The following is a 10,676-nucleotide window of genomic DNA, read 5'->3' on the forward strand; positions in this document are numbered from 1 at the left end:
GGTCATTGTTGAGTCCGGTACAACGTGAAATTTTATCGCTACCCTTGTCTTATCTATGCAAACAACGGTTGTCATTGCGCCTACTATATTTACTACGGAATTGTTGATACCGTAATATTTCTTTAGTTTGACCGGTTCTAATTGAAAGGAGGAGTAGCAGGAGGGCAGCAGGCTTTCCTTAATTAAACTAATGGACGATCCCGAGTCGAGAATTGCTGTCACGGCTAAATTGGTTATCATCTCGCAATTGTCCTGGACTGTGCAGGTCATCGTCGTCAAATAGAGTGTCTCTGCATCCGGTTGAACAAGGTATGCCGTCGTGGTGCCTTGCGTCGGAGTCGGGGCTAGTGCGGATGTCGGTGCTCGTCGTGGTCGTTGTACCTGCGATATCGAGGGTCGCTGCGGAGAGTCCTTTGCTCGGTGCGTTTTTTCTTCAATCGTGGAGAAGGAACCCCAATCCAGCTTCGGTCTCCGGCAGTTCTTCTTCCAATGCCCCGTCTCGTTGCAATTAAAGGAACGAATCCTTTCTTCTTACCCACCATTCTTGGCTGCTTGTTTCGCCACGTTCGACTTTTTAGGCTCCCTGACTTCCCGTTCGTCTCTAAATGACAGTTTTCTAAACGCCTGGAGTAATTCATCGGCCGCTTCCAACCGCTGCATACGGACCTGGTCCCTTAACCGAGGGTCTGGAACTGAAATTCTGTTAGCTAAACAAATTTCGTCGTGGTAGTAATCCGCAAATGATTCCTTCTTCTGCCATTCTCGCCTTTCGAACTCTCTCATGGCAGCTAATCTGTCCACGCGATGGTCAAACATTTTTCTAATTTCATCCAATAAAGCTGATGCCGATAATTCCATCAGACTTGGTTTTGAGTGGAACCATTTTAGGGCTCTGCCATGGAGTTGTAAGGTGATAATAGTCGAGGTCACGCAATTATCCAAGTGGTACATGATTTTCAAACATTTCACTTATTGTTTCCAAATTTTAAACGTGTTTTCTGCTCCCGAAAATTCGTTCAACAAGTCTGCAACCATACGAATGCTGGCGGTAGACCTGACGTTGGCATTACTTTCGACCAACTGCGGTGTCGTTGATAACGCTCTTTCCCTTCTTAATAGTTCTAATTCGCACGGCAACAGATCGCGTTCATATCGGAGGATTTTCACCTCCCTGTCCATGAGCGAGGTGCCTGAACTGGGTGTAGGTGATTTGTCTCGCTCTAAACGTTCGGCGCTCGTTAGATTCCGACTTGGCATGTCCTCGGCATGTTCTTCTTCGAGTTGCTTTTGGATGGCAGTCATGATACCTGGATCGGACATCAATAAACGGTTAGTCAACTTATTCTTACTGTCAAACACCTTCAAGTCTCTGGCTCTTAAAAAATCTTTTAGCTCAACCATCGTCAAATCGCACAATTCTTTCCTGCTACCCACCATGATGAATTAGAGAAGCTACTTCACGAATGCGACTAAACACAGTCCACTAAATAGAACGTCATTTCCACGTTATCTCCTTAGTCAAACGACACTAAAAGTCGCACGAAACAAAACGTAACAATTCGCATGTTCAAAAGTTGAGAGTGACGAAAAAATCTCAAAATTTCACGCACTATCCAAAATTTTGTCCGAATCCCACTTCCGATATTTGTGGAAGGTGATTTAGGAAGACGTTCAGTTTCAAAGTCTTTATTGCTCTTTTCCTTTCCAATGTAATCGCCTTCACTGCCAACTGTATACTACCCAAGAGGACACGGTTAAGGAAAAACGTGTCCTTTTGGAGAAATTTTCCCCACTTCCGTGTGGGCTCTTTCCCACGCGCACTTGAGTCTGCTTTATGTCACCCGCTCAAGACGAGCAGGCAATGACTTAAACCAGACCCCAGATGCCAGCACTTCTATGCACATCATTATGCTTTTATGCTTCTACACTTCAAAAGAATGTGAATTCTGCAGATCCATGCAACGGCATGGCGCTTCGTCGTCTCTACGTGTCAAAGCAATAGAGATACAATACTCCATGCAATGCGGTGACGCACTTCATTTCAACATTTAAAGTAAGTAAGCTGTAGTCTTCTATGCATAGCATTATACTTATCAGCTACTTCACTTCAGAAGAATGTGAATTCTGCAGTTCCATGCAAATCATAGGGTCTACGTGTCAGCGTAATAGAGCTCCAATGCACTATGCTACGCGATGGCGCATCTCTTCTCGATGTCTCAAAGCAACTGAGTTGAAAACTTCTAAGCATAGCATTATGCTTATCGGTTTCTACACTTCAAAAGAAGTGAATTCTACAGTTCCTAGCACCGGGATGGCACTCCATACAGATTACCTGTCAGAGCAATAGAGTTCCATTACTCCATGCAATGCGGTGACGCATCTCATTTCACCATTTAAAGTAAGCTGTAGTCTTCAATGCATAGCATTACACTTATCTGCGTCTACACATTAAATGTATGTGAATTCTACACAATTATCTTACTTCAAAACATTGCAATGGGATACACCATCGCATAGCATGGAGCATTGGAACTCCGTTGCTTTGACGCGCAGATATTATGAAGCGCCCTACCGTATCAAGGAACTGTAGAATTAACATACCTTTGTAGAAGCAGATAAGCATATTGCAATGCATAGAAAATTGCAGTTTATTTACTTTGAGACGCTGAATTGTAATACACTAAATACGCTGAAATGGTCTTTGTCTCGCAGCTTAGCACCCCGCACTGTGTTTGCGCGGAGGTGCGATATCGAGGGGCACCTCAGGCACGAAGTGGTGTTTCGTTCCCTGAGGGGGAAGAGGCTCTTAGTCTCGTTAGATGCCAATTCTTGGTCGTTACTTTGGGGGCCACAGAGCACAGACGATAGGGGAGCTCAATTCGAGGAGCTCATTCGAGCGTTCGGCATGGAAGTTGTGAACAACGTTGAACAGCCGCCTACCTACTGGTTGACCAGGGGTTCGTCTTTTATCGATGTTACTCTAGTGTTGCCATCCATGCTCCCCTTTGTCCAGGGCTGGAGGGTCAGGAGCGGCTGGGTAAACAGCGATCATAACGCCATAAATAGCGGGCTGAGAGTGCCGAGAGCCGATGCGGCGGGACGGGGTGAAGCGAGCACTCGGTTCGACACTCGTCGGACCGATTGGGAGCTCTTTTCCGAACGCCTGACCGATCAGTCTTGATCGAGGCTCGAAACCTTAAGGTTCGAGTCTATGGCAGAAGTCGAAAGGATGGCAGCAACGCTCGCAGAAGTCATTTCCGATGCCTGTGCCGCATCAATGCCACGAAAAAGAATTTTTAGGAAGTCCAACCCGTGGTGGACCCGCGAATTAAGGAAACTAAAGAAGTTCGTGTACCGTCTACGTTGTGCTCTCCAGGGGGAAAGAGACGAGATCCGTCGTTATGAAAAACTACGAAAATATCACACTTCTTTGCGAGAATACATTAGGAAGGTGAAGCGGACGAAACTCGAAAGCTGACAGCAATTTGTAACGTCGAACGGGAAATCGGGGCCCTGGAGTCTCGTATATTAACTCCAGACGAAAAAACTCCGAGTCGGGAGAGTACTCAGTACCCTCTGGCGGGCTAGCATCGCCATAGATTCTGAACGGATTTCGAAGCGGGCGACGAGGCGGTGCCTGCAAGGTTCCGTCCTCGGTCCTGCTTGCTCCTGCGGTCACTCGAGACCACAGTTGAGAATAGGTTTGTCGCCTACGCGGATGATTTCATCGTTCTCCTGGGCGGTAATAGTAGACGCGAAATTGAAAATCAAGGTCAAAAAGTTATTGACCAGATTCTCCAATGGTGTAGCTCGGCGTATGGCCTTGTGGCGTGGTAACAGACTCGCGCCCTCTCCCGGGGGCGCAACACTATCAACACTAATCCATTCAAATCGTAAAACAAAATTGACACAGAGTCAAGACAGAAAAGATCTTCTTCTCACTGCTAAAGTGTTGATGGAGAACACACTCAGTGCATGGGCGGATGTTATAAGAGATGGCTTATAGCAAATGACGAAAATGTGGTGCATGTCCTGGCCCCTACTGGAAGCTCTGGCTAGCCGAGAGGTAGGTCCAGGTTGAAAGATTTTGCATATGCCCTAGTAGACGAGGTAACATATTCGAGCCCTCTTCCGGGGCCGGATTTATAATAGTCCTGTCCCTATCTACTTTCTAGCGAAACCACTGCCAAGGGAACGGGCGTGGAAAAATTGGCGGGGAAAGAAGACCCTGTTGAGTTTGACTCTAATCTGGCATTGTAAGGAGACATGAGAGGTGTAGTATAAGTAGGAGATGGTAATATCGCCGGTGAAATACCACTATTTTCATCGTTTCTTTACTTATACAGTTGGGCGGAGCGCGTGCGCTGGTGTTTCAACCCGGTTGTCACGGAATTCTTGAGTCAAATGTATACGAGTGACGTGTGGTCTACAACCGATCGTCAATTATACTCCCGCGTGATCCGATTCGAGGACATTGCCAGGCGGGGAGTTCGACTGGGGCGGTACATCTGTCAAAGAGTAACGTAGGTGTCCTAAGGCCAGCTCAGCGAGGACAGAAACCTCGCGTAGAGCAAAAGGGCAAAAACTGGCTTGATCTCAATGCTCAATACGCATAGAGACTGTGAAAGCACGGCCTATCGATCCTTTTGAAGAATTTTCCGGCTTGAAGAATTTTCAGCAAGAGGTGTCAGAAAAGTTACCACAGGGATAACTGGCTTGTGGCGGTCAAGCGTTCGTAGCGACTTCGCTTTTTGGTCCTTCAATGTCGGCTCTTCCTATCATTGCGAAGCAGAATTCGCCAAGCGTCGGATTGTTCACCCGCTAACAGGGAACGTGAGCTGGGTTTAGATAGTCGTGAGACAGGTTAGTTTTACCCTACTGATGACTAATCGTTGCGATAGTAATCCTGCTCCGTATGAGAGGAACCGCAGGTTCGGACATTTGGTTCACGCATTCGGTCGAGCGGCCGGTGGTGCGAAGCTACCATCCGTAGGATTATGACCGAACGCCTCTAAGGCCGTATCCTTTCTAGTCAAAGGAGGCAACGATATCTCTAGGACTCTCGAGTGGGTCGAAAGGCTCAAAACAATGTGAATCTACTAGGTGGTCGGTCGTGTCCGCGCGGTCGATCATCGTACGAGCCCGAATTTGTCGTACGGGCGTCTTTGGATCCGTCGTCGGGATTTCGCCGAACGATGGCCACGGCGCTCTAACGATTGATCACGGGTACACCAATTTCGACGTCGAGACATGGAATCGCCTGTAGAAGACTTAGGTCCCTGGCGGGGTATTGTACTCGGTAGAGCAGTTGCCACGATGCAATTAATTGACACTCAGCCCTATGCTTGGGGATTCGTTTTGTAAGCTAAACGAGACTCCACTCACCACTCTCCCGAAGAAAGAGAGAGTTAAACGGAAAAAAAGTAAAAGGAAGGAGGAAGCGCATAGCGCGAGAGAAAGAAAGAAAAAAAAAGAAGTACAAGCCGCTGGCAGTTGGTGTTTAATAATACTAATATTAAACCCCAAGTGCCAGCGGCTTCATTTACAACTCGTCGCAAAGCAGTACGCAGCTGGAACTTGGAAAATAGACGATCGTCACGTCGGAACAGACGCGCATGGAGAAAGCAACACACCGTCGGCATTTTGTAAATAGACGGCCAACAGCGTGAACAGAAAAAACACGCTTAAAAAAGAGAACTGAAGAACATGCTCAAACATAGGCGGCCGCCCAACGGCGGCTGCGTACTTCGATAACCAAACCTAGACCGGGTAATACAAAGTGCCCGTTGTACAAGTCGCATTATTCACAGTCAAGTACCCGACGATACGGCTTTGGGTTCGGCTAGTAAAGAATAGCGCTCGAGACTGACAGCAAAATGCGAACTTCGGACCTGGAGTCAAAATTGGTATATTGACGATAGATTGACAAAAAAATACACACCGAGAGTCAAAATTCGTATATTGACAATAGCTTGACCAAAAAACTCCCACCGATAGTCGAAATTAGTATATCGACGATAGTTTGACAAAAAACTCACACCGAGAGCTAAAATTCGTATATAGACGATAGTTTGAAGATAAAAATTCCAAACTAGAGTTAAAATTCGTGTATCGACGATTGTCTGATAAAAAGATTTCAACCAATAGTTAAAATTTGAATATTGACAGTAGATTGAAGAAAAAAGTGCCCAGCGAGAGTTAAAATCCGTACATTGACGGTACTTTGCCAAAAAATTCCAACCTAGAGTTAAAATTCGTATAATGACGATTGTTTGACAAAAAGATTTCAACAAATGGTTGAAATTTGAATATTGACAGTAGTCCGAAGAAAAAAATTCCCACCGATAGTTAAAATTCGTACATTGACGGTAGTTTGATCAAAAAATTCCCATCGAGAGTTAAAATTCGTATATAGACGGTAGTTTGGAGAAAATAATTCCAACCTAGAGTTATAATTCGTATAATGACGATTGTTTGACCAAAAGATTTCAACCAAGACTTAAAATTTGGATATTGACAGTAGTTTGAAGAAAAAAGTGCCCACCGAGAGTTAAAATTCGTACATTGACGGTAGTTTGCCAAAAAATTCCCATCGAAAGTTAAAATTCGTATAGAGGCGATGGTTCCGAGAAAAAAATTCCAACCTAGTATTAAACCACGTGTATTGACGATTGTTTGACAAAAAGATTTCAACAAATAGTTAAAATTTGTATATTGACAGTAGTCTGAAGAAAAAAATTCCCACCGATAGCTAAAATTCGTACATTAACGATAGTTTGACTAAGAATTCCCAACAAGAGTTAAATTTCATATAAAGACGGTAGTTTGAAGAAAAAAATTCCCACCGAGAGTTAAAATTCGTACATTGACGGTAGTTTGCCAAACAATTCCCATCGAGAGTTAAAATTCGTATATAGTCGATAGTTTGGAGAAAAAAATTCCAACCTAGTATTATAATTCGTGTATTGACGATTGTTTGACAAAAAGATTTCAACAAATAGTTAAAATTTGTATATTGACAGTAGTCTGAAGAAAAAAATTCCCACCGAGAGTTAAAATTCGTACATTTACGATAGTTTGACTAAGAATTACCAACAAGTGATAAATTTCGTATATAGCCGATAGTTTGAAGAAAAAAATTCCAACCTAGAGTTAAAGTTCGTATAATGACGATTGTTTGACAAAAAGATTTCAATCAAGACTTAAAATTTGAATATTGACAGTAGTTTGCAGAAAAAAGTGCCCACCGAGAGTTAAAATTCGTACATTGACGGTAGTTTGCCAAAAAATTCCCATCGAGAGTTAAAATTCGTATATAGTCGATAGTTTGGAGAAAAAAATTCCAACCTAGTATTATAATTCGTGTATTGACGATTGTTTGACAAAAAGATTTCAACAAATAGTTAAAATTTGTATATTGACAGTAGTCTGAAGAAAAAAATTCCCACCGAGAGTTAAAATTCGTACATTTACGATAGTTTGACTAAGAATTCCCAACAAGAGATAAATTTCGTATATAGACGATAGTTTGAAGAAAAAAATTCCAACCTAGAGTTAAAGTTCGTATAATGACGATTGTTTGACAAAAAGATTTCAATCAAGACTTAAAATTTGAATATTGACAGTAGTTTGCAGAAGAAAGTGCCCACCGAGAGTTAAAATTCGTACATTGACGGTAGTTTGATCAAAAAATTCCCATGGAGAGTTAAAATTCGTATATAGACGATAGTTTGAAGAAAAAAATTCCAACCTAGAGTTAAAGTTCGTATAATGACGATTGTTTGACAAAAAGATTTCAATCAAGACTTAAAATTTGAATATTGACAGTAGTTTGCAGAAAAAAGTGCCCACCGAGAGTTAAAATTCTGACATTGACGGTAGTTTGATCAAAAAATTCCCATGGAGAGTTAAAATTCGTATATAGACGATGGTTTGGAGAAAAAAATTCCAACTTAGTATTAAACCACGTGTATTGACGATTGTTTGACAAAAAGATTTCAACAAATAGGAAAAATTTGTACATTGACAGTAGTCTGAAGAAAAAAATTCCCACCGAGAGATAAAATTCGTACATTGACGGTAGTTTGCCAAACAATTCCCATCGAGAGTTAAAATTCGTATATAGTCGATAGTTTGGAGAAAAAAATTCCAACCTAGTATTATAATTCGTGTATTGACGATTGTTTGACAAAAAGATTTCAACAAATAGTTAAAATTTGTATATTGACAGTAGTCTGAAGAAAAAAATTCCCACCGAGAGTTAAAATTCGTACATTGACGATAGTTTGATCAAAAAATTCCCATGGAGAGTTAAAATTCGTATATAGACCGTAGTTTGGAGAAAATAATTCCAACCTAGAGTTATAATTCGTATAATGACGATTGTTTGACCAAAGGATTTCAATCAAGACTTAAAATTTGAATATTGACAGTAGTTTGCAGAAAAAAGTGCCCACCGAGAGTTAAAATTCTGACATTGACGGTAGTTTGATCAAAAAATTCCCATGGAGAGTTAAAATTCGTATATAGACGATAGTTTGACTAAGAATTCCCAACAAGATATAAATTTCGTATATAGAAGATAGTTTGAAGAAAAAAATTCCAACCTAGAGTTAAAGTTCGTATAATGACGATTGTTTGACAAAAAGATTTCAATCAAGACTTAAAATTTAAATATTGACAGTAGTTTGCAGAAAAAAATTCCCACCGAGAGTTAAAATTCGTACATTGACAGTAGTTTGCCAAAAATTCCTATCGAGAGTTAAAATACGTATATAGACGATGGTTTGGAAAAAAAAATTCCAACTTAGTATTAAACCACGTGTATTGACGATTGTTTGACAAAAAGATTTCAACAAATAGTTAAAATTTGTACATTGACAGTAGTCTGAAGAAAAAAATTCCCACCGAGAGTTAAAATTCGTACATTGACGGTAGTTTGCCAAACAATTCCCATGTGGAGTTAAAATTCGTATATAGTCGATAGTTTGGAGAAAAAAATTCCCACCGAGAGTTAAAATTCGTACATTGACGGTAGTTTGCCAAACAATTCCCATCGAGAGTTAAAATTCGTATATAGTCGATAGTTTGGAGAAAAAAATTCCAACCTAGTATTATAATTCGTGTATTGACGATTGTTTGACAAAAAGATTTCAACAAATAGTTAAAATTTGTATATTGACAGTAGTCTGAAGAAAAAAATTCCCACCGAGAGTTAAAATTCGTACATTTACGATAGTTTGACTAAGAATTCCCAACAAGAGATAAATTTCGTATATAGTCGATAGTTTGAAGAAAAAAATTCCAACCTAGAGTTAAAGTTCGTATAATGACGATTGTTTGACAAAAAGATTTCAATCAAGACTTAAAATTTGAATATTGACAGTAGTTTGCAGAAGAAAGTGCCCACCGAGAGTTAAAATTCGTACATTGACGGTAGTTTGATCAAAAAATTCCCATGGAGAGTTAAAATTCGTATATAGACGATAGTTTGAAGAAAAAAATTCCAACCTAGAGTTAAAGTTCGTATAATGACGATTGTTTGACAAAAAGAATTCAATCAAGACTTAAAATTTGAATATTGACAGTAGTTTGCAGAAAAAAGTGCCCACCGAGAGTTAAAATTCGTACATTGACGGTAGTTTGCCAAAAAATTCCCATCGAGGGTTCAAATTCGTATAGAGGCGATGGTTTCGAGAAAAAAATTCCAACCTAGTATTAACCCACGTGTATTGACGATTGTTTGACAAAAAGATTTCAACAAATAGTTAAAATTTGTATATTGACAGTAGTCTGAAGAAAAAAATTCCCACCGAGAGTTAAAATTCGTACATTTACGATAGTTTGACTAAGAATTACCAACAAGTGATAAATTTCGTATATAGCCGATAGTTTGAAGAAAAAAATTCCAACCTAGAGTTAAAGTTCGTATAATGACGATTGTTTGACAAAAAGATTTCAATCAAGACTTAAAATTTGAATATTGACAGTAGTTTGCAGAAAAAAGTGCCCACCGAGAGTTAAAATTCGTACATTGACGGTAGTTTGCCAAAAAATTCCCATCGAGAGTTAAAATTCGTATATAGTCGATAGTTTGGAGAAAAAAATTCCAACCTAGTATTATAATTCGTGTATTGACGATTGTTTGACAAAAAGATTTCAACAAATAGTTAAAATTTGTATATTGACAGTAGTCTGAAGAAAAAAATTCCCACCGAGAGTTAAAATTCGTACATTTACGATAGTTTGACTAAGAATTCCCAACAAGAGATAAATTTCGTATATAGACGATAGTTTGAAGAAAAAAATTCCAACCTAGAGTTAAAGTTCGTATAATGACGATTGTTTGACAAAAAGATTTCAATCAAGACTTAAAATTTGAATATTGACAGTAGTTTGCAGAAGAAAGTGCCCACCGAGAGTTAAAATTCGTACATTGACGGTAGTTTGATCAAAAAATTCCCATGGAGAGTTAAAATTCGTATATAGACGATAGTTTGAAGAAAAAAATTCCAACCTAGAGTTAAAGTTCGTATAATGACGATTGTTTGACAAAAAGATTTCAATCAAGACTTAAAATTTGAATATTGACAGTAGTTTGCAGAAAAAAGTGCCCACCGAGAGTTAAAATTCTGACATTGACGGTAGTTTGATCAAAAAATTCCCATGGAGAGTTA

Source organism: Xylocopa sonorina, unplaced genomic scaffold, assembly GCF_050948175.1.
Source record: "Xylocopa sonorina isolate GNS202 unplaced genomic scaffold, iyXylSono1_principal scaffold0273, whole genome shotgun sequence".
Taxonomy (NCBI): domain Eukaryota; kingdom Metazoa; phylum Arthropoda; class Insecta; order Hymenoptera; family Apidae; genus Xylocopa; species Xylocopa sonorina.